This window comes from Oncorhynchus keta, unplaced genomic scaffold (genome assembly GCF_023373465.1).
Source record: "Oncorhynchus keta strain PuntledgeMale-10-30-2019 unplaced genomic scaffold, Oket_V2 Un_contig_14738_pilon_pilon, whole genome shotgun sequence".
In the NCBI taxonomy this organism is placed as follows: Eukaryota; Metazoa; Chordata; class Actinopteri; order Salmoniformes; family Salmonidae; genus Oncorhynchus; species Oncorhynchus keta.
The window spans coordinates 24,274-47,965 of record NW_026278916.1 but is presented as its reverse complement, the minus strand read 5'-3'; the positions used below and the strand labels follow the sequence as shown (position 1 = coordinate 47,965).

At 52.9% G+C, this 23,692-nt stretch overlaps 1 long non-coding RNA gene and 1 pseudogene across 13 annotated transcripts; one reads left to right on the top strand and one right to left on the bottom strand.

Moving 5' to 3' along the window:
• The first annotated feature begins 1,313 nt into the window (after window positions 1-1,313).
• LOC127918733 (uncharacterized) lies at window positions 1,314-3,287 on the top strand. Of its 13 annotated transcripts, XR_008100683.1 has the most exons (4): window positions 2,305-2,448; window positions 2,579-2,994; window positions 3,044-3,136; window positions 3,186-3,287. It is a non-coding gene; the product is annotated as an uncharacterized LOC127918733 (long non-coding RNA). The 13 variants fall into 13 exon arrangements; XR_008100684.1 differs by lacking the exon at window positions 2,305-2,448 and adding an exon at window positions 1,314-2,008 and having other exon boundaries at window positions 2,579-3,136; XR_008100682.1 differs by lacking the exon at window positions 2,305-2,448 and adding an exon at window positions 1,314-2,052 and having other exon boundaries at window positions 2,579-3,136.
• The window catches only part of LOC127918732 (general transcription and DNA repair factor IIH helicase subunit XPB-like), a 39,143-nt pseudogene continuing 18,612 nt past the window's right edge, over window positions 3,162-23,692 (bottom strand).

Genomic DNA, 23,692 nt, shown 5'->3' with positions numbered 1-23,692 from the left:
TTACAGCCCTGCCTTTTCCACTTGTTGCCCAAACCCCCTGAACTACAGCCCTGCCTTTTCCACTTGTTGCCCAACCCCCCCCCAGAACTACAGCCCTGAGCTACAGCCCTGAACTACAGCCCTGCCTTTTCCACTTGTTGCCCAACCCCCCAGCCCTGAGCCAGCCCTGAACTACAGCCCTGCCTTTTCCACTTGTTGCCCAACCCCCCTGAACTACAGCCCTGAGCTACAGCCCTGAACTACAGCCCTGAACTACAGCCCTGAGCTACAGCCCTGAACTACAGCCCTGCCTTTTCCACTTGTTGCCCAACCCCAGCCCTGCCTTTTCCACTTGTTGCCCCAACTACAGCCCTGCCTTTTCCACTTGTTGCCCAAACCCCCCTGAACTACAGCCCTGCCTTTTCCACTTGTTGTCCAAACCCCCTGAACTACAGCCCTGAGCTACAGCCCTGAACTACAGCCCTGCCTTTTCCACTTGTTGCCCCCCCCCTCCCCGAACTACAGCCCTGCCTTTTCCACTTGCTGCCCAACCCCCTGAACTACAGCCCTGGCTTTTCCACTTGTTGCCCAACCCCCCTGAACTACAGCCCTGGCTTTTCCACTTGTTGCCCAACCCCCCTGAACTACAGCCCTGCCTTTTCCACTTGTTGCCCAAACCCCCCCTCCCCCGAACTACAGCCCTGCCTTTTCCACTTGTTGCCCAAACCCCCTGAACTACAGCCCTGCCTTTTCCACTTGTTGCCCAACCCCCCTGAACTACAGCCCTGAGCTACAGCCCTGAACTACAGCCCTGCCTTTTCCACTTGTTGCCCAACCCCCCTGAACTACAGCCCTGCCTTTTCCACTTGTTGCCCAACCCCCCTGAACTACAGCCCTGCCTTTTCCACTTGTTGCCCCCCCCAGCCCTGGCTTGTCCACTTGTTGCCCCCCCCCTGAACTACAGCCCTGCCTTTTCCACTTGTTGCCCAAACCCCCCTCCCTGAACTACAGCCCTGCCTTTTCCACTTGTTGCCCAAACCCCCCAAACTCCCTGAACTACAGCCCTGCCTTTTCCACTTGTTGCCCAAACCCCCCTCCCTGAACTACAGCCCTGCCTTTTCCACTTGTTGCCCAAACCCCCCTCCCTGAACTACAGCCCTGCCTTTTCCACTTGTTGCCCAAACCCCCCTCCCTGAACTACAGCCCTGCCTTTTCCACTTGTTGCCCAAACCCCCCTCCCTGAACTACAGCCCTGCCTTTTCCACTTGTTGCCCAAACCCCCCCAGACACAAAATAGTAGCTAGCAAGATGGAGATCTGACCAACTCACTGGACTTGTGGTTAGAGTATCCACCCTGAGATTGGAAGATTGGGAGTTTGACCCCTGGCCGAGTCATACCAAAGACTGGGAAACTGGGACCCAGTGCATCTCTGCTTGACAATCAGCATTAATGAAATAGATTGGGGGTAAATCCCTGCGATAGACTCGTTTCCTGTCCAGGGGGTGTCCTGTACATCAAAACTGTCTCACTACAGAAACAGGCGATAGACTAGCGTCCTGTCCAGGGGGTGCCCTGGTACATCAAGCTGTCTCACTACAGAAACAAGAGATAGACTAGCGTCCTGTCCAGGGGGTGCCCTGGTACATCAAGCTGTCTCACTACAGAAACAAGAGATAGACTAGCGTCCTGTCCAGGGGGTGCCCTGGTACATCAAGCTGTCTCACTACAGAAACAGGAGATAGACTAGCGTCCTGTCCAGGGGGTGTCCTGGTACATCAAAGCTGTCTCACTACAGAAACAGGAGATAGACTAGCGTCCTGTCCAGGGGGTGTCCTGGTACATCAAGCTGTCTCACTACAGAAACAGGAGATAGACTAGCGTCCTGTCCAGGGGGTGTACTGGTACATCAAGCTGTCTCACAGGATGACAGACTAACCCAGGTTTATCCCCACACAGACTGGTACAGGATGACAGACTAACCCAGGTTTATCCCCACACAGACTGGTACAGGATGACAGACTAACCCAGGTTTATCCCCACACAGACTGGTACAGGATGACAGACTAACCCAGGTTTATCCCCACACAGACTGGTACAGGATGACAGACTAACCCAGGTTTATCCCCACACAGACTGGTACAGGATGACAGACTAACCCAGGTTTATCCCCACACAGACTGGTACAGGATGACAGACTAACCCAGGTTTATCCCCACACAGACTGGTACAGGATGACAGACTAACCCAGGTTTATCCCCACACAGACTGGTACAGGATGACAGACTAACCCAGGTTTATCCCCACACAGACTGGTACAGGATGACAGACTAACCCAGGTTTATCCCCACACAGACTGGTACAGGATGACAGACTAACCCAGGTTTATCCCCACACAGACTGGTACAGGATGACAGACTAACCCAGGTTTATCCCCACACAGACTGGTACAGGATGACAGACTAACCCAGGTTTATCCCCACACAGACTGGTACAGGATGACAGACTAACCAAGGTTTATCCCCACACAGACTGGTACAGGATGACAGACTAACCCAGGTTTATCCCCACAGACTGGTACAGGATGACAGACTAACCCAGGTTTATCCCCACACAGACTGGTACAGGTATGGATGACAGACTAACCAAGGTTTATCCCCACACAGACTGGTACAGGATGACAGACTAACCCAGGTTTATCCCCACACAGACTGGTACAGGATGACAGACTAACCCAGGTTTATCCCCACACAGACTGGTACAGGTATGGATGACAGACTAACCCAGGTTTATCCCCACACAGACTGGTACAGGTATGGATGACAGACTAACCCAGGTTTATCCCCACACAGACTGGTACAGGATGACAGACTAACCCAGGTTTATCCCCACACAGACTGGTACAGGTATGGATGACAGACTAACCCAGGTTTATCCCCACACAGACTGGTACAGGATGCCAGACTAACCCAGGTTTATCCCCACACAGACTGGTACAGGATGCCAGACTAACCCAGGTGTATCCCCACACAGACTGGTACAGGTATGGATGACAGACTAACCCAGGTTTATCCCCACACAGACTGGTACAGGTATGGATGACAGACTAACCCAGGTTTATCCCCACACAGACTGGTACAGGATGACAGACTAACCCAGGTGTATCCCCACACAGACTGGTACGGGTATGGATGACAGACTAACCCAGGTTTATCCCCACACAGACTGGTACAGGTATGGATGACAGACTAACCTCGGCACACTGGACCTTAGCGATGTACCCGTTGTTCTGGAGCTCCATCCAGTTAGCCTCGAACAGCTTGGGCCCAATCAGGAAGTTGAGATCGACGATCTTGTCGTCCTCTCGGACCAGCGTAGCGGTCAGACCCAGCTTACAGTGGGCCTGGACAATGGTCAGAACCCGACGGAACATCTTAGCTACAGGGCGAGACAACGCAGACATTATTAGATAAATGTTTTGGAAACATCACAGAAGTGAGAAACAGATTTTCTGGTGTTCGGTCAGTTAAACTCCTAAAGTTAAACTGAAAATCCCGTCTTCTCATAAAATCGACTGTAGCGGCCGAACGGTTTGGTCTACAAACTATTATGACCCCCCTGTGGAAAGACGAGACTCGCACCAACACGAGCGTCTTGGGGACTCGTCTGAAGCCGGTTCAGCCGATCTGACAACTTCTGTCTGTAGCGTCCGAACGGTTTGGGCTCCACATTAATACGACCCCTGTCAGGTATACTACTCCCCCTCACCCGTCTCCGTCGTTACGCGCACCCGTCTCCGTCGTTACGCGCACCTGTCTCCAGTCGTTACGCGCACCCGTCTCCGTCGTTACGCGCACCCGTCTCAGTCGTTACGCGCACCCGTCTCCGTCGTTACGCGCACCTGTCTCCGTCGTTACACGCACCCGTCTCCGTCGTTACGCGCACCTGTCTCCGTCGTCACGCGCACCCGTCTCCGTCGTTACGCGCACCTGTCTCCGTCGTTACGCGCACCTGTCTCCGTCGTCACGCGCACCCGTCTCCGTCGTTACGCGCACCTTTCTCCGTCGTTACGCGCACCTGTCTCCGTCGTTACGCGCACCCGTCTCCGTCGTTACGCGCACCTGTCTCCCTCGTTACGCGCACCTGTCTCCGTCGTTACGCGCACCTGTCTCCCTCGTTACGCGCACCTGTCTCCGTCGTTACGCGCACCTGTCTCCCTCGTCACGCGCTCCTGTCCCCGTCGTTTTACGCTCCTGTCTCCGTCGTCACGCGCACCCGTCTCCGTCGTTACGCGCACCCGTCTCCGTCGTTACGCGCACCTGTCTCCGTCGTTTTACGCACCTGTCTCCGTCGTTACGCGCACCTGTCTCCGTCGTTACGCGCACCTGTCTCCGTCGTTACGCGCACCTGTCTCCGTCGTTACGCGCACCTGTCTCCCTCGTTACGCGCACCTGTCTCCGTCGTTACGCGCACCTGTCTCCCTCGTTACGCGCACCTGTCTCCCTCGTTACGCGCACCTGTCTCCCTCGTTACGCACACCTGTCTCCCTCGTTACGCACACCTGTCTCCCTCGTTACGCGCACCTGTCTCCGTCGTTACGCACACCTGTCTCCCTCGTTACGCGCACCTGTCTCCCTCGTTACGCGCACCTGTCTCCGTCGTTACACACACCTGTCTCCCTCGTTACGCGCACCTGTCTCCGTCGTTACGCACACCTGTCTCCCTCGTTACGCACACCTGTCTCCGTCGTTACGCACACCTGTCTCCGTCGTTACGCACACCTGTCTCCGTCGTTACGCACACCTGTCTCCGTCGTTACGCGCACCTGTCTCCGTCGTTACACACACCTGTCTCCCTCGTTACGCGCACCTGTCTCCGTCGTTACACACACCTGTCTCCCTCGTTACGCGCACCTGTCTCCGTCGTTACGCACACCTGTCTCCGTCGTTACGCGCACCTGTCTCCCTCGTTACGCGCACCTGTCTCCGTCGTTACACGCACCTGTCTCCGTCGTTACACGCACCTGTCTCCCTCGTTACGCGCACCTGTCCCCGTCGTTACGCACACCTGTCTCCGTCGTTACGCACACCTGTCTCCGTCGTTACGCACACCTGTCTCCCTCGTTACACGCACCTGTCTCCCTCGTTACACGCACCTGTCTCCGTCGTTACACACACCTGTCTCCCTCGTTACGCGCACCTGTCCCCGTCGTTACACACACCTGTCTCCCTCGTTACGCGCACCTGTCTCCGTCGTTACACACACCTGTCTCCCTCGTTACGCACACCTGTCTCCGTCGTTACGCACACCTGTCTCCGTCGTTACGCACACCTGTCTCCATCGTTACGCGCACCTGTCTCCGTCGTTACACGCACCTGTCACCTGTCACCATCGTTACACCTACAACCCCTTAACCCCCTTTACCACAGAGAGACAGACAGACTCACCAAGGATGGTGACTAACATTAACCCCTCTAACACCATGACCCCTGTCTCACCAGGGATGGTGTGGACACGCACCCCTCCTAACTTAACCATGACACCTGACCCCGTTAGACTCACCAGGGATGGTGTGGACAAGACGTTACCCCTCCTGAGAACCTTGACCCCTGACCCTATAGACTCACCAGGGATGGTGTGGACTCACCCTAACCCCTCCTGACTTAACCATGGACCCCTGACCCCCTATAGACTCACCAGGGATGGTGTGGACGCGCACCCTCCTAACTTAACCATGACCCCTGACCCCGTATACTCACCAGGGATGGTGTGGACTAACCCTAACCCCTCCTGACTTAACCATGACCCCTGACCCCGTATAGACTCACCAGGGATGGTGTGGACAAGACGTAACCCCTCCTGTCCCCCATGACCCCTGACCCCATATAGACTCACCAGGGATGGTGTGGACTAACCCTAACCCCTCCTGACTTAACCATGACCCCTGACCCCATATACTCACCAGGGATGGTGTGGACAAGACGTAACCCCTCCTGACTTAACCATGACCCCTGACCCCAGGGATGGTGTGGACTATTAACCCCTCTACTCCAGGGATCACCAGGGATGGTGTGGACTAGCATTAACCCCTCTAACTTAACCGTGTGTGGACTAACATTAACCCCTCCTGACTTAACCATGACCCCTGACCCCGTATAGACTCACCAGGGATGGTGGGACTAACATGGTGTGGACACCAGGGATGGTTTGGACTACCTGACCCCGTAAAGACTCACCAGGGATGGTGTGGACTAACATTAACCCCTCCTAACTTAACCATGACCCCTGACCTGACTCCCGTATAGACTCACCAGGGATGGTGTGGACTACTTAACCCCTCCTAACTTAACCACCCCCTCCACCAGGGATGGTGAGGACTACATTAACCCTCCTAACTTAACCATGACCCCCTGACTCCCAGGGATGGTGTGGACAAGACGTACCCCTCCTCACCAGGTATGTCACCAGGGATGGTGAGGACCATTAACCCCTCCTGACTTAACCATGACCCCTGACCCCGTATAGACTCACCAGGGATGGTGAGGACTAACATTAACCCCTCCTAACTTAACCATGACCCCTGACCCCGTATAGACTCACCAGGGATGGTGTGGACAAACATTAACCCCTCCTAACTTAACCATGACCCCTGACCCCATATAGACTCACCAGGGATGGTGAGGACTAACATTAACCCCTCCTAACTTAACCATGACCCCTGACCCCGTATAGACTCACCAGGGATGGTGTGGACAAACATAACCCCTCCTAACTTAACCATGACCCCTGACCCCGTATAGACTCACCAGGGATGGTGTGGACTAACATTAACCCCTCCTAACTTAACCATGACCCCTGACCCCGTATACTCACCAGGGATGGTGTGGACAAGACGTAACCCCTCCTGACTTAACCATGACCCCTGACCCGTATAGACTCACCAGGGATGGTGTGGACTAACATTAACCCCTCCTAACTTAACCATGACCCCTGACCCGTAAAGACTCACCAGGGATGGTGAGGACTAACATTAACCCCTCCTAACTTAACCATGACCCCTGACCCCATATAGACTCACCAGGGATGGTGTGGACTAACATGAACCCCTCCTAACTTAACCATGACCCCTGACCCCGTATAGACTCACCAGGGATGGTGTGGACTAACATTAACCCCTCCCTAACTTAACCATGACCCCGACCCCGTAAAGACTCACCAGGGATGGTGTGGACTAACATTAACCCCTCCTAACTTAACCATGACCCCTGACCCCGTATAGACTCACCAGGGATGGTGTGGACAAGACGTAACCCCTCCTAACTTAACCATGACCCCTGACCCCGTATAGACTCACCAGGGATGGTGAGGACTAACATTAACCCCTCCTAACTTAACCATGACCCCTGACCCCGTATAGACTCACCAGGGATGGTGTGGACAAGACGTAACCCCTCCTAACTTAACCATGACCCCTGACCCCGTATAGACTCACCAGGGATGGTGAGGACTAACATTAACCCCTCCTAACTTAACCATGACCCCTGACCCCGTATAGACTCACCAGGGATGGTGAGGACTAACATTAACCCCTCCTAACTTAACCATGACCCCTGACCCCGTATAGACTCACCAGGGATGGTGAGGACTAACATTAACCCCTCCTAACTTAACCATGACCCCTGACCCCGTATAGACTCACCAGGGATGGTGTGGACAAGACGTAACCCCTCCTAACTTAACCATGACCCCTGACCCCGTATAGACTCACCAGGGATGGTGAGGACTAACATTAACCCCTCCTAACTTAACCATGACCCCTGACCCCGTATAGACTCACCAGGGATGGTGAGGACTAACATTAACCCCTCCTAACTTAACCATGACCCCTGACCCCGTATAGACTCACCAGGGATGGTGAGGACTAACATTAACCCCTCCTAACTTAACCATGACCCCTGACCCCATAGACTCACCAGGGATGGTGTGGACTAACCCTAACCCCTCCTGACTTAACCATGACCCCTGACCCCGTATAGACTCACCAGGGATGGTGTGGACAAACCCTAACCCCTCCTGACTTAACCATGACCCCTGACCCCGTATAGACTCACCAGGGATGGTGAGGACTAACATTAACCCCTCCTAACTTAACCATGGACCCCTGACCCCATATAGACTCACCAGGGATGGTGTGGACTAACCCTAACCCCTCCTGACTTAACCATGACCCCTGACCCCGTATAGACTCACCAGGGATGGTGTGGACTAACCCTAACCCCTCCTGACTTAACCATGACCCCTGACCCCGTATAGACTCACCAGGGATGGTGTGGACTAACCCTAACCCCTCCTGACTTAACCATGACCCCGTATAGACTCACCTGGGATGGTGTGGACAAACCCCCCGTAACCCCTCCTAACTTAACCATGACCCCTGACCCCGTATAGACTCACCAGGGATGGTGTGGACAAGACGTAACCCCTCCTAACTTAACCATGACCCCTGACCCCGTATAGACTCACCAGGGATGGTGTGGACTAACCCTAACCCCTCCTGACTTAACCATGACCCTGACCCCGTATAGACTCACCAGGGATGGTGTGGACTAACCCTAACCCCTCCTGACTTAACCATGACCCCTGACCCCGTATAGACTCACCAGGGATGGTGTGGACTAACCCTAACCCCTCCTGACTTAACCATGACCCTGACAGACTCACCAGGGATGGTGTGGACTAACCCTAACCCCTCCTGACTTAACCATGACCCCTGACCCCGTATAGACTCACCAGGGATGGTGTGGACTAACCCTAACCCCTCCTGACTTAACCATGACCCCTGACCCCGTATAGACTCACCAGGGATGGTGTGGACTAACCCTAACCCCTCCTGACTTAACCATGACCCCTGACCCCATATAGACTCACCAGGGATGGTGTGGACCTCATCCAGGATGATGAGACCCCACTCCTGAGACCTCATCCATTCCATCACTCTCTCTGCCTCCCAAGACCTCTTGGTGGTGTGTCCCAACATGCTGTATGTACTGATGGCCACCGAGCAGCCAATCGGCTTCAAAAACAAAACAAAAAAATTATCAAACTTCATTTAAAAGTGCATTTTAAAACCGCAACACACTTTGAAACTAGAACAAGAACTTGAAATTAATAAATCAAAGCAAACAAGGAGCAGTAAAAAGAGATCATTTATTTTTTATTTTTTATTATACCTTTATTTAACCAGGCAAGTCAGTTAAGAACAAATTCCTTATTTTCAATAATGGTCTAGGAACAGTGGGTTATGGTCTAGGAACAGTGGGTTAACTGGTCCTGAGGAACCATGGGTTAACCCCGTCTAGGAACAGTGGATGGTCTAGGAACAGTGGGTTAACCTGGTCTAGGAACAGTGGGTTAACTGACCCCGTAAAGAACAGGGGTTAACTGGACTAACATTTAACCCCTCTAGGAACTGGGTTAACTGGTCTAGGAACCCTGAACTGGTCTAGGAACACCAGGGATGGTGTGGAACAGTGGGTTGACCCCTCCTAGGAACAGTGGGTTGACTGGTATAGAACCAGGGATGGTGAGGAACAGTGGGTTAACCCCTCTAGGAACAGTGGGTTAACCCGTATAGAACCAGGGGTTAACTGGTCTAGGAACAGTGGGTTAACCCCTCTATGAACAGTGGGTTAACTGGTCTAGGAACCCTGGGTTAACTGGTCTAGGAACCAGGGATGGTGTGGACAGTGGGTTAACCCCTCTAGGAACAGTGGGGTTGACCCGTATAGAACAGGGATGGTCTAGGAACTAGTGGGTTAACCCCTCCTAGGAACAGTGGGTTAACTGGTCTGAACAGTGGGTTAGACTCACCAGGGAACAGTGGGTTAACTGGTCTAGGAACAGTGGGTTAACTGGTCTAAACAGTGGGTTAACTGGTCCCTGGAACAGTGGGTTAACTGGTCTAGGGATGGTGGGTTAACTGGTCTAAACAGTGACTTAACTGACCTAGGAACAGTGGGTTAACTGGTCAGGATGGTGGGTTAACTGGTCTAGGAACAGTGGGAACTGGTCTGAGAACTCATGGGTTAACTGGTCTCTGAACTGGGTTAACCTCTTGGAACAGTGGGTTAACATGGTGTAGGAACAGTGGGTTAACTGGTCAAAAACTAGGAACAGTGGGTTAACTGGTCTAAAAACAGTGGGTTAAACTGGTCATTTAAAGTGCAGTTTAACTGGTCTAGGAGCACTTTGAAACTAGAACTAGAACTTGGGTTAATAAATCAAAGAAACAGTGGGTTAAAAAGAGGAACAGTGGGTTTTATTTTTTTATTATACAGTGGGTTGACTTTAAACAGTGGGTTAACTGGTCTAGGAACAAATGGGTTAACTGGTCAAGGAACAGGGGTTAACTGCCTGTTCAGGGGCAGAGCGACAGACTTGTACCTTGTCAGTTTGAACTTGCAACCTTCCGGTTACTAGTCAAACGCTCTAACTACTAGGCTACCCTGCCACACAGTGGCTGTTGAAAGGCCGAGTTGAGAAAGGGGATTTTAAAAGCTCAAAACACAGAAGCTGTTGAAAGGCCGAGTTGAGAAAGGGATTTTAAAAAGCTCAAAACACAGACCTTGTCTGTTGAAAGGCCGAGTGAGATAGGGGGATTTTAAAAAGCTCAAAACTCTTACCTTGGCCTGGTGTGTGAAATGCCTCTTACCTTGTCCTGGTGAGTGAATATGGGGATTTTAAAAGTCAATGGTGTTTGATATATGCGTCTCTTACCTTGTCCTGGTGTTAGTGATATATGCGTCTCTTACCTTGTCCTGGTGTTAGTGATATAGTAGAACCTTACCTTGTTAGTGATGATATATGCGTCTCTTACCTTGTCCTGGTGTTAGTGATGTATGCGTCTCTTACCTTGTCCTGGTGTTAGTGATATATGCGTCTCTTACCTTGTCTCTCTTACCTTGTCCTGGTGTTAGTGATATATGCGTCTCTTACCTTGTCCTGGTGTTAGTGATATATGCGTCTCTTACCTTGTCCTGGTGTTAGTGATATATGAGTCTCTTACCTTGTCCTGGTGTTAGTGATATATGCGTCTCTTACCTTGTCCTGGTGTTAGTGATATATGAGTCTCTTACCTTGTCCTTGGCATCTGAGGTAAAGCGGCAGATCTGAGAGTCGTCGATGGTCGACCACATCTTAAACTGAGCCTTCCACTGTTCTACTGACACAGAGCTGTTCCCCAGGACCAGGCAGCGCTTACGGACCGTACAGGCTGCCGTTACCCCTACTAGAGACTTCCCAGCACCTGGGGAGAGGAGGAGAGATGGGGAGAGGAGGAGAGATGGGGACAGGAGGAGAGATGGGGACAGGAGGAGAGATGGGGAGAGGAGGAGAGATGGGGAGAGGAGGAGAGATGGAGGGGAGATGGAGGACAGAGAGATGGGGACAGGAGGAGAGATGGAGGGGGAGAGGAGGAGGGGAGGGGAGATGATGGGGGGTAGGAGGAGAGATGGGGACAGGAGGAGAGATGGAGGGGGGTAGAGGAGGAGATGGAGATGGGGACAGGAGGAGAGATGGAGGGGGTAGGAGGAGAGATGGAGGACAGGAGGAGAGATGGGGACAGGAGGAGAGATGGAGGGGGGAGGAGGAGGGAGATGGGGACAGGAGGAGAGATGGAGAGGGGTAGATGGAGAGGGGGGTAGGAGGAGAGATGGAGAGGGGGTAGGAGGGATGAGAGGGGTAGGAGGAGAGATGGAGAGGGGGTAGGAGGAGAGATGGGAGGGGGTAGGAGGAGAGATGGGGAGGGGAAAGGAGGAGAGATGGAGGGGGAGGATGGAGGGGGTAGGAGGAGAGAGATGGAGGAGGGAAAGGAGGAGAGATGGAGGGGGATGGAGAGGGGAGAGGAGGAGAGATGGAGAGGGGGTAGGAGGAGAGATGGAGGGGGTAGGAGGAGAGATGGAGGGGGTAGGAGGAGAGGAGGAGGGGAGATGGGGACAGGAGGAGAGATGGAGGGGGGTAGGAGGAGAGGAGGAGAGGGGGGGAGGAGGAGAGATGGAGGACAGGAAGAGAGATGGAGAGGGGGTAGGGGAGGATGGGGAGGGGGAGAGGGATGGAGGGGGGGTAGGAGGAGAGATGGAGGGGGTAGGAGGAGAGATGGAGGACAGGAGGAGAGATGGAGGGGGTAGGAGGAGAGATGGAGGGGGTAGGAGTGGGGAGGAGGGAGGAGAGATGGAGGGGGTAGGAGGAGATGGGGAGGGAAAGGAGGAGAGGAGAGATGGAGGATGGGGGGGTAGGAGGAGAGATGGAGGAGGGGGAGGAGGAGATGGAGGGGGTAGGAGGAGAGATGGAGGGGGTAGGAGGAGAGATGGAGGGGGGAAGGAGGAGGGAGGAGAGATGGAGGGGGTAGGAGGAGGGAGGAGGAGAGATGGAGGGGGTAGGAGGAGAGGGGACAGGAGGAGAGATGGAGGGGGTAGGAGGAGATGGGGAGGAGGAGAGATGGAGGGATAGGAGGAGAATGGGGAGAGGAGGAGATGGAGGGGTAGGAGGAGATGGAGGGGGAAAGGAGGAGAGATGGAGGGGGTAGGAGGAGTAATGGGGAGGAGGAGGAGAGATGGAGGGGGGGAGGTAGGGGACAGGAGAGATGGGGGGGTAGGAGGAGGGGACAGGAGGATGGAGGGTAGGAGGAGAGATGGGGACAGGAGGAGAGATGGAGGGGGTAGGAGGAGAGGGGACAGGAGGAGAGATGGAGGGGTAGGAGGAGTAATGGGGACAGGAGGAGAGATGGAGGGGGTAGAGGAGTAATGGGGACAGGAGGAGAGATGGAGGGGGGACAGGAGGAGAGATAGGAGGAGGAGGAGAGATAATGGGGACAGGAGGAGAGATGGAGGGGGGAGGAGAGATAGGAGGAGTAATGGGGACAGGAGGAGAGATGGAGGGGGTAGGAGGAGTAATGGGGACAGGAGGAGAGATGGAGGGGGTAGGAGGGAGTAATGGGGACAGGAGGAGAGATGGGAGGGGGGGAGGAGGAGTAATGGGGACAGGAGGAGAGATGGAGGGGGATAGGAGGAGTAATGGGGACAGGAGGAGAGATGGAGGGGGGTAGGAGGAGTAATGGGGACAGGAGGAGAGATGGAGGGGGTAGGAGGAGTAATGGGGACAGGAGGAGAGATGGAGGGGGTAGGAGGAGTAATGGGGACAGGAGGAGAGATGGGGGGGGGGGTAGGAGGAGTAATGGGGACAGGAGGAGAGATGAGGGGGGGTAGGAGGAGTAATGGGGACAGGAGGAGAGATGGAGGGGGTAGGAGGAGTAATGGGGACAGGAGGAGAGATGGAGGGGGTAGGAGGAGTAATGGGGACAGGAGGAGAGATGGAGGGGGGGGTAGGAGGAGTAATGGGGACAGGAGGAGAGATGGAGGGGGTATGGGAGTAATGGGGAGGAGGAGTAATGGGGACAGGAGGAGAGATGGAGGGGGGTAGGAGGAGTAATGGGGACAGGAGGAGAGATGGAGGGGGATAGGAGGAGTAATGGGGACAGGAGGAGAGATGGAGGGGGATAGGAGGAGTAAAGGGGACAGGAGGAGAGATGGAGGGGGGTAGGAGGAGTAATGAGGACAGGAGGAGAGATGGAGGGGGTAGGAGGAGTAATGGGGACAGGAGGAGAGATGGAGGGGGGTAGGAGGAGTAATGGGGACAGGAGGAGAGATGGAGGGGGGAAGGAGGGAGTAATGGGGAAAGGAGGAGAGATGGAGGGGGGTAGGAGGAGTAATGGGGACAGGAGGAGAGATGGAGGGGGTAGGAGGAGTAATGGGGACAGGAGGAGAGATGGGGGGGTAGTAGAGGAGTAATGGGGAAAGGAGGAGAGATGGGGGGGGTAGGAGGAGTAATGGGGAAAGGAGGAGAGATGGGGGGGGTAGGAGGAGTAATGGGGACAGGAGGAGAGAGATGGGGGGTAGGAGGAGTAATGGGGAAAGGAGGAGAGATGGGGGGGGTAGGAGGAGTAATGGGGAAAGGAGGAGAGATGGAGGGGGGTAGGAGGAGTAATGGGGAAAGGAGGAGAGATGGGGGGGTAGGAGGAGTAATGGGGAAAGGAGGAGAGATGGAGGGGGTAGGAGGAGTAATGGGGACAGAGGAGGAGAGATGGAGGGGGTAGGAGGAGTAATGGGGAAAGGAGGAGAGATGGGGGGGGTAGGAGGAGTAATGGGGAAAGAAGGAGAGATGGGGGTGGGTAGGAGGAGTAATGGGGACAGGAGGAGAGATGGAGGGGTAGGAGGAGTAATGGGGACAGGAGGAGAGATGGAGGGGGTAGGAGGAGTAATGGGGACAGGAGGAGAGATGGAGGGGGTAGGAGGAGTAATGGGGACAGGAGGAGAGATGAGGGGGGTAGGAGGAGTAATGGGGACAGGAGGAGAGATGGAGGGGGTAGGAGGAGTAATGGGGACAGGAGGAGAGATGGAGGGGGTAGGAGGAGTAATGGGGACAGGAGGAGAGATGGAGGGGGTAGGAGGAGTAATGGGGACAGGAGGAGAGATGGAGGGGGGTAGGAGGAGTAATGGGGAAAGGAGGAGAGATGGAGGGGGTAGGAGGAGTAATGGGGACAGGAGGAGAGATGGAGGGGGGGTAGGAGGAGTAATGGGGACAGGAGGAGAGATGGAGGGGGGGTAGGAGGAGTAATGGGGACAGGAGGAGAGAATACAGTAAAAACGATTTAAATACAGTAACAATTAAATTACTTACTACAAGATAAATATGATCACACTATGTGACAATACCGGCACTAATTAATATAACAGCCGACAGACAGTTTTCTCCAATAAGTCCATGGAGCAGACAAGAGACTACAACATATCCACCTATCCATATCCACCTGTTTCAAATTCAGCTGTAAGAGCCAAGTGATTTGCTGGGAGGATTTGGAGCAGAGAGCTCAGAGACTGGGCATTCTGGCACGACAAGGTCGCAGGACCCCTTACAACGAACGATAAGAGAGCGTTTCGTACACCAAAATGTCAGTCAGGAACCAGAATCCCCAAATATGGTACTTAAGGTCTAATTAAAGGCCTAACCGTTCCAAGGCTCTTAGGGTTTCTAGGAATTAGGAGAGGCATGTTCTGTGAGTAAGAGGTTTAGAGAAAGCCCACTTGATACGGATGGTCATTAAGGCTTTCTAGAAATCTCTAAGGCTGTCCGGAACAGCCACAGAAGACATGTTAGTTCTCGTGTAAAGCTCAACGACTCATTGGCCCGTTTCCAGAAGTCATTAATCCCCCAGGTCAAACCGACGCCTCCTGGTTACACCGACGTCCCCCTGGTCACACCGACACCCTGACGCCCCTGGTCACACTCCCCCTGGTCACACCGGCCCCCTGGACCCCCCTGACCACCTGGACACACCGACGCCCCCTGGTCACACCGACGCCCCTGGTCACACCGACGCCCCCTGGTCACACGACGCCCCCTGGTCACACCGCGTCCCCTGGTCACACCGACGCCCCCTGGTCACACCGGTCAGGCCCCCTGGTCACACCGACGCCCCCTGGTCACACCCCCTGGTCACGCCCCCTGGTCACACCGAGGCCCCCTGGTCACACCCCTGAGGCCCCTGGTCACACCGACGCCCCCTGGTCACACCGACGCCCCCTGGTCACACCGAGGCCCCCTGGTCACACCGACGCCCCCTGGTCACACCGAGGCCCCCTGGTCACACCGACGCCCCCTGGTCACACCGACGCCCCCTGGTCACACCGACGCCGCCTGGACACACCGACGCCCCCTGGTCACACCGACGCCTCCTGGTCACACCGACGCCCCCTGGACACACCGACGCCCCCTGGACACACCGACGCCCCCTGGTCACACCGACGCCCCCCTGGTCACACCGACGCCCCCTGGTCACACCGACGCCCCCTGGTCACACCGACGCCCCTGGACACACCGACGCCCCCTGGTCACACCGACGCCCCCCTGGTCACACCGACGCCCCCTGGTCACACCGACGCCCCCTGGTCACACCGACGCCCCCTGGACACACCGACGCCCCCTGGACACACCGACGCCCCCTGGACACACCGACGCCCCCTGGACACACCGACGCCCCCTGGTCACACCGACTCCCCCTGGTCACACCGACTCCCCCTGGACACACCGGCCCCGGTCACACCGACGCCCCCTGGTCACACTGACGCCCCCTGGTCACACCGACTCCCCCTGGACACACCGACGCCCCCGGTCACACCGACGCCCCTGGTCACACTGACGCCCCACAGAGGGGTGGTCACACCTTAACGCCCCCTGGTCACACCGACTCCCCCTGGACACACCCCTGGGAAGCCCCCAGGGGTTGTAGCAAGCACCGACACAGTATTTTTAAGCGTTGCACACCTTAACACAGAGGGGTTGTAGCGTTGCCCTGGGAAGCACCTTAACACAGAGGGTTGTTTGCCCTGGGGAAGCACCTTAACACAGAGGGGTTGCCCTGTTTGTAGCGTTGCCCTGGGAAGCCCTGGGAAGCACCTTAACACAGAGGGGTTGTAGCGTTGCCCCCTGGGAAGCACCTTAACACAGAGGGGTTGTAGCGTTGCCCTGGGAAGCACCTTAACACAGAGGGGTTGTAGCGTTGCCCTGGGAAGCACCTTAACACAGAGGGGTTGTAGCGTTGCCCTGGGAAACAAGTTCAGGGAGCGAATAATTTAATAAATAAACTAAACATAATACAAACAGGAAACACGAACAACGCACAGACAACAATCTCACCTTCCTACCACTCTCTCTCACTCTCTACCTCCCCCTCTCACTCTCTCCCTCCCCCTCCCACTCTCTCTCTCCTCCACCTCCCACTCTCTCTCTCTCCTCCCCCTCCCAGTCTCTCTCTCCCTCCACCTCCCACTCTCTCCTCCACCTCCCTCTCTCCTCCACCTCCCTCTCTCTCTCTACCTCCCACCTCTCTCTCTCTCTCTACCACCCACTCTCTCCACCCTCTCTCTACCTCCCACTCTCTCTCTCTACCTCTCTCTCCTCCCCTCTCACTCTCTCCCTCCCCTCCCCTCTCTCTCTCCCCTCCACCTCCCACTCTCTCTCTCTACCTCCCACTCTCTCTCTCTCCCTCCCCCTCCCAGTCTCTCTCTCCTCCACCTCCCAGTCTCTCCTCCACCTCCCACTCTCTCCTCCACCTCCCACTCTCTCTCTCTACCACCCACTCTCTCTCCTCTCTACCTCCCACTCTCTCTCCTCTCTACCTCCCCCTCTCACTCTCTCTCTCTCTACCCCCCCCTCTCTCCTCCACCCTCCTCCACCCCTCCCTCTCTCTCTCTCTCTACCCCCCTCTCCTCCACCTCCCACTCTCTCTCTCTCCCTCCCCCTCCCAGTCTCTCTCTCCTCCACCTCCCACTCTCTCCTCCACCTCCCACTCTCTCCTCCACCTCCCACTCTCTCCTCCACCTCCCACTCTCTCTCTCTACCTCCCTCTCTCTCTCACTCTCTACCTCCCCCTCTCACTCTCTCTCTCTCTACCCCCCCTCTCCTCCACCCTCCTCCACCCCTCCCTCTCTCTACCCCCCCTCTCCTCCACCCTCCTCCACCCCCTCCCTCTCTCTCTCTCTCTCTACCCCCCCTCTCCTCCACCCTCCTCCACCCCTCCCTCTCTCTCTCTCTCTCTACCCCCCTCTCCTCCACCCTCCTCCCACCCCCCTCTCTCTCTCTCTACCTCCCCCTCCCTCTCTCTCTCTACCTCTCTCTCTCTCTCTCTACCCCCCTCTCCTCCACCCTCCTCCACCCCTCCCTCTCTCTCCCCCCTCCCTCTTACCACAAGGTAGTACGATGACTCCCGAGCGGGCACGCCCTCTCTCTCTACCCCCCTCCCTCCCCCTCCCTCTCTCTCCCCCTCCCTCTTACCACAAGGTAGTACGATGACTCCCGAGCGGGCACGGCCGTTACCAAACATCTTTCGGAGGCTCTTCTCCTGGTAAGGCCTGAGTACAGCTGTGGCCTTCAGGTCCATGTTGATGTCAGGGTTCACCGTGTCGTTGCGGAAGTCGTACTCGGCCAGTAGAGGATACTCCATATTAATACACCTCTTCTGAAGCTCTTCAATCATCTCCTGGAGGGCAGGGAGGATTAGAGGGGACGTGAGAGACAGCGCGTGTGTGTGTGTGTGTGGTAACAACAGAGAGTAAGGAGAGATGGCAGACTGTAAATAGTAGGGCCCACACTTCATTAAGGGGCCACAGAGACCACACTTCATTAAGGGGCCCGAGGGCCCACAACTCATTAAGGGGCCACAGGGGGGGCAACAGAGACCACAAGCCGTTGTCAGAGGTGCGGGGGGGGGGGGGGGCAAAGAGACCACATGCCGTTGTCAGAAGGGCGGGGGGGATTTTAATGGAGGGACCACAATTCATTAAGGGGCCCGAGGGCCCAACAATTCATTAAGGGGCCACAGACCCAAACTTCATTAAGGGGCCACAGACCCAAACTTCATTAAGGGGCCACAGGGCCCACAATTCATTAAGGGGCCACAGGGCCCACAATTCATTAAGGGGCCACAGGGCCCACACTTCATTCAGGGGCCACAGGGCCCACAACTCATTAAGGGGCCACAGGGCCCACAATGAATTAAGGGGCCACAGGTCCCACAATTCATTAAGGTGCCACAGGGCCCACAATGAATTAAGGGGCCACAGGGCCCAAACTTCATTCAGGGGCCACAGGTCCCACAATTCATTAAGGGGCCACAGGGCCCAAACTTCATTAAGGGGCCACAGGGCCCACACTTCATTAAGGGGCCACAGGGCCCACAATTCATTAAGGGGCCACAGGGCCCACAATTCATTAAGGGGCCACAGGGCCCACAATTCATTAAGGGGCCACAGGGCCCACACTTCATTCAGGGGCCACAGGGCCCACAACTCATTAAGGGGCCACAGGGCCCACAATGAATTAAGGGGCCACAGGTCCCACAATTCATTAAGGGGCCACAGGGCCCACAATTCATTAAGGGGCCACAGGGCCCAAACTTCATTCAGGGGCCACAGGTCCCACAATTCATTAAGGGGCCACAGGGCCCAAACTTCATTAAGGGGCCACAGGGCCCACACTTCATTAAGGGGCCACAGGGCCCACACTTCATTCAGGGGCCACAGGGCCCACACTTCATTCAGGGGCCACAGGGCCCACAATTCATTAAGGGGCCACATGGCCCAAAATTCATTAAGGGGCCACAGGGCCCACACTTCATTAAGGGGCCACAGGGCCCACAACTCATTAAGGGGCCACAGGGCCCACAATTAATTAAGGGGCCACAGGGCCCACAATTCATTAAGGGGCCACAGGGCCCAACAATTCATTAAGGGGCCACAGGGCCCAAACTTCATTAAGGGGCCACAGGGCCCACACTTCATTCAGGGGCCACAGGGCCCAACAATTCATTAAGGGGCCACAGGGCCCACACTTCATTCAGGGGCCACAGGGCCCAAACTTCATTAAGGGGCCACAGGGCCCACAATTCATTAAGGGGCCACAGGGCCCACACTTCATTAAGGGGCCACAGGGCCCACACTTCATTAAGGGGCCACAGGGCCCAATAATTCATTAAGGGGCCACAGGGCCCAACACGGTTTCCAAGTCACACAACCAAACCTGTCGGATCTCGAAGGACACGGTCTGCGTCTCCTCCTCCTCCTCTTCCTCCTTGTCCATCTGTTCATAGTAGCTGAATATGTCCTCTGGTACCTGGGTGGCTCCTGGCGTCTGGCCCTCAGGGGCCCCTGCTGACGTGGAGGCCCCTGCTCCGTTGTCCTGGAGGGACTTAGAGATCTGGAAGGGGTTGGAGGTTACATCAGTACAGGCTTTAATATACGCGTGCGTGCGTGCGTGCGTGCGTGCGTGCGTGCGTGCGTGCGTGTGTGTGTGTGTGTGTGTCTGTCTGTCTGTCTGTGTCTGTCTGCCTGCCTGCGTGCGTGTCTGTGTGTGTGTGTGTGTCTGTGTGTCTGTGTGTGTGTGTGTGTGCGTGTGTGTGCGTGTGTCTGTGTGTGTGCGTGTGTCTGTGTGTGTCTGTGTGTGTGTGTGTGTGGTGTGTGTTAGCTGTTGTGTGTGTGTCGGTGACTTGCTGTGTGTGTGTGTGTCAGTGATGAGCTCTGTGTGTCTGTCCCCTCTGCGGTTCGGAGACGACAATCTCTGATCACACTGTCCTGAAGAAGACTGCTGGATCACCTCTGGGAACTGTCTGTCCACAAAGTACCTGACACACACACACACTGTCTGTCACACACACACACACACAGACACAGACACAGTTAGCTGTTCAGACACAGACTGACTTGCTGTGACACAGTGATGAGCTCGGTGTCTGACCAGACACAGACACAGACACAACTCTGACACACAGAAGAAGACACAGACATCACACAGACACAGACACAGACAAAGACACAGACACAGACACACACACAGACACACACACAGACACAGACAGACACAGACAGACACAGACACACACAGACACAGACACACACACACACACACACAGACACACACACACACAGACACACACACACACACACACAAAACATGTACAGACAATACACACATAAATAAAACATGTATATAGAGCGGTGAATATATATATATATATATAAATGTGTTGTCTTGTTGTATATATATACAGTGCCTTGCGAAAGTATTCGGCCCCCTTGAACTTTGCGACCTTTTGCCACATTTCAGGCTTCAAACATAAAGATAAAAAACTGTATTTTTTTGTGAAGAATCAACAACAAGTGGGACACAATCATGAAGAGGAACGACATTTATTGGATATTTCAAACTTTTTTAACAAATCAAAAGCTGAAAAATTGGGGCGTGCAAAATTATTCAGCCCCTTTACTTTCAGTGCAGCAAACTCTCTCCAGAAGTTCAGTGAGGATCTCTGAATGATCCAATGTTGACCTAAATGACTAATGATGATAAATACAATCCACCTGTGTGTAATCAAGGCTCCATATAAATGCCCCTGCACTGTGATAGTCTCAGAGGTCCGTTAAAAGCGCAGAGAGCATCATGAAGAACAAGGAACACACCAGGCAGGTCCGAGATACTGTTGTGAAGAAGTTTAAAGCCGGATTTGGATACAAAAAGATTTCCCAAGCTTTAAACATCCCAAGGAGCACTGTGCAAGCGATAATATTGAAATGGAAGGAGTATCAGACCACTGCAAATCTACCAAGACCTGGCCGTCCCTCTAAACTTTCAGCTCTTACAAGGAGAAGACTGATCAGAGATGCAGCCAAGAGGCCCATGATCACTCTGGATGAACTGCAGAGATCTACAGCTGAGGTGGGAGACTCTGTTCATAGGACAACAATCAGTCGTATATTGCACAAATCTGGCCTTTATGGAAGAGTGGCAAGAAGAAAGCCATTTCTTAAAGATATCCATAAAAAGTGTTGTTTAAAGTTTGCCACAAGCCACCTGGGAGACACACCAAACATGTGGAAGAAGGTGCTCTGGTCAGATGAAACCAAAATTGAACTTTTTGGCAACAATGCAAAACGTTATGTTTGGCGTAAAAGCAACACAGCTCATCACCCTGAACACATCATCCCCACTGTCAAACATGGTGGTGGCAGCATCATGGTTTGGGCCTGCTTTTCTTCAGCAGGGACAGGGAAGATGGTTAAAATTGATGGGAAGATGGATGGAGCCAAATACAGGACCATTCTGGAAGAAAACCTGATGGAGTCTGCAAAAGACCTGGGACTGGGACGGAGATTTGTTTTCCAACAAGACAATGATCCAAAACATTAAGCAAAATCTACAATGGAATGGTTCAAAAATTAAACATATCCAGGTGTTAGAATGGCCAAGTCAAAGTCCAGACCTGAATCCAATCGAGAATCTGTGGAAAGAACTGAAAACTGCTGTTCACAAATGCTCTCCATCCAACCTCATGTCAGTCTCTCGATGTGCAAAACTGATAGAGACATACCCCAAGCGACTTACAGCTGTAATCGCAGCAAAAGGTGGCGCTACAAAGTATTAACTTAAGGGGGCTGAATAATTTTGCACGCCCAATTTTTCAGTTTTTGATTTGTTAAAAAAGTTTGAAATATCCAATAAATGTCGTTCCACTTCATGATTGTGTCCCACTTGTTGTTGATTCTTCACAAAAAAAATACAGTTTTATATCTTTATGTTTGAAGCCTGAAATGTGGCAAAAGGTCGCAAAGTTCAAGGGGGCCGAATACTTTCGCAAGGCACTGTATATATTAATGAGTTGTCTCAGCCTACCGGTTGTGTATATATATATATATATATATATTAATGAGTTGTCTCAGCCTACCGGTTGTGTATATATATATATATATATATTAATGAGTTGTCTCAGCCTACCGGTTGTGTATATATATATATATTAATGTGTTGTCTCAGCCTACCGGTTGTGTATATATATATTAATGAGTTGTCTCAGCCTACCGGTTGTGTATATATATATTAATGAGTTGTCTCAGCCTACCGGTTGTGTATATATATATTAATGAGTTGTCTCAGCCTACCGGTTGTGTATATATATATTAATGAGTTGTCTCAGCCTACCGGTTGTGTATATATATATTAATGAGTTGTCTCAGCCTACCGGTTGTGTATATATATATTAATGAGTTGTCTCAGCCTACCGGTTGTGTATATATATATTAATGAGTTGTCTCAGCCTACCGGTTGTATATATATATATTAATGAGTTGTCTCAGCCTACCGGTTGTGTATATATATATATATATTAATGTGTTGTCTCAGCCTACCGGTTGTGTATATATATATATATATTAATGTGTTGTCTCAGCCTACCGGTTGTGTATATATATATATATATATATTAATGAGTTGTCTCAGCCTACCGGTTGTATATATATATATTAATGAGTTGTCTCAGCCTACCGGTTGTGTATATATATATATATATTAATGTGTTGTCTCAGCCTACCGGTTGTGTATATATATATATATATGAGTTGTCTCAGCCTACCGGTTGTGTATATATATATTAATGAGTTGTCTCAGCCTACCGATTGTGTGTATATATATTAATGAGTTGTCTCAGCCTACCGGTTGTATATATATATATATATATATATTAATGAGTTGTCTCAGCCTACCGGTTGTGTATATATATATTAATGAGTTGTCTCAGCCTACCGGTTGTGTATATATATATTAATGAGTTGTCTCAGCCTACCGGTTGTGTATATATATATTAATGAGTTGTCTCAGCCTACCGGTTGTGTATGTATATATATATTAATGTGTTGTCTCAGCCTACCGGTTGTGTGTATATATATATATATATGAGTTGTCTCAGCCTACCGGTTATATATATATATGAGTTGTCTCAGCCTACCGGTTGTGTATATATATATATATATATGAGTTGTCTCAGCCTACCGGTTGTATATATATATATATATATGAGTTGTCTCAGCCTACCGGTTGTGTATGTATATATATATATTAATGAGTTGTCTCATCCTACCGGTTGTGTATATATATATATATATGTGTTGTCTCAGCCTACCGGTTGTGTATATATATATTAATGAGTTGTCTCAGCCTACCGGTTGTGTATATATATATATATATATGAGTTGTCTCAGCCTACCGGTTGTATATATATATATATATATATATATATTAATGAGTTGTCTCATCCTACCGGTTGTGTATATATATATT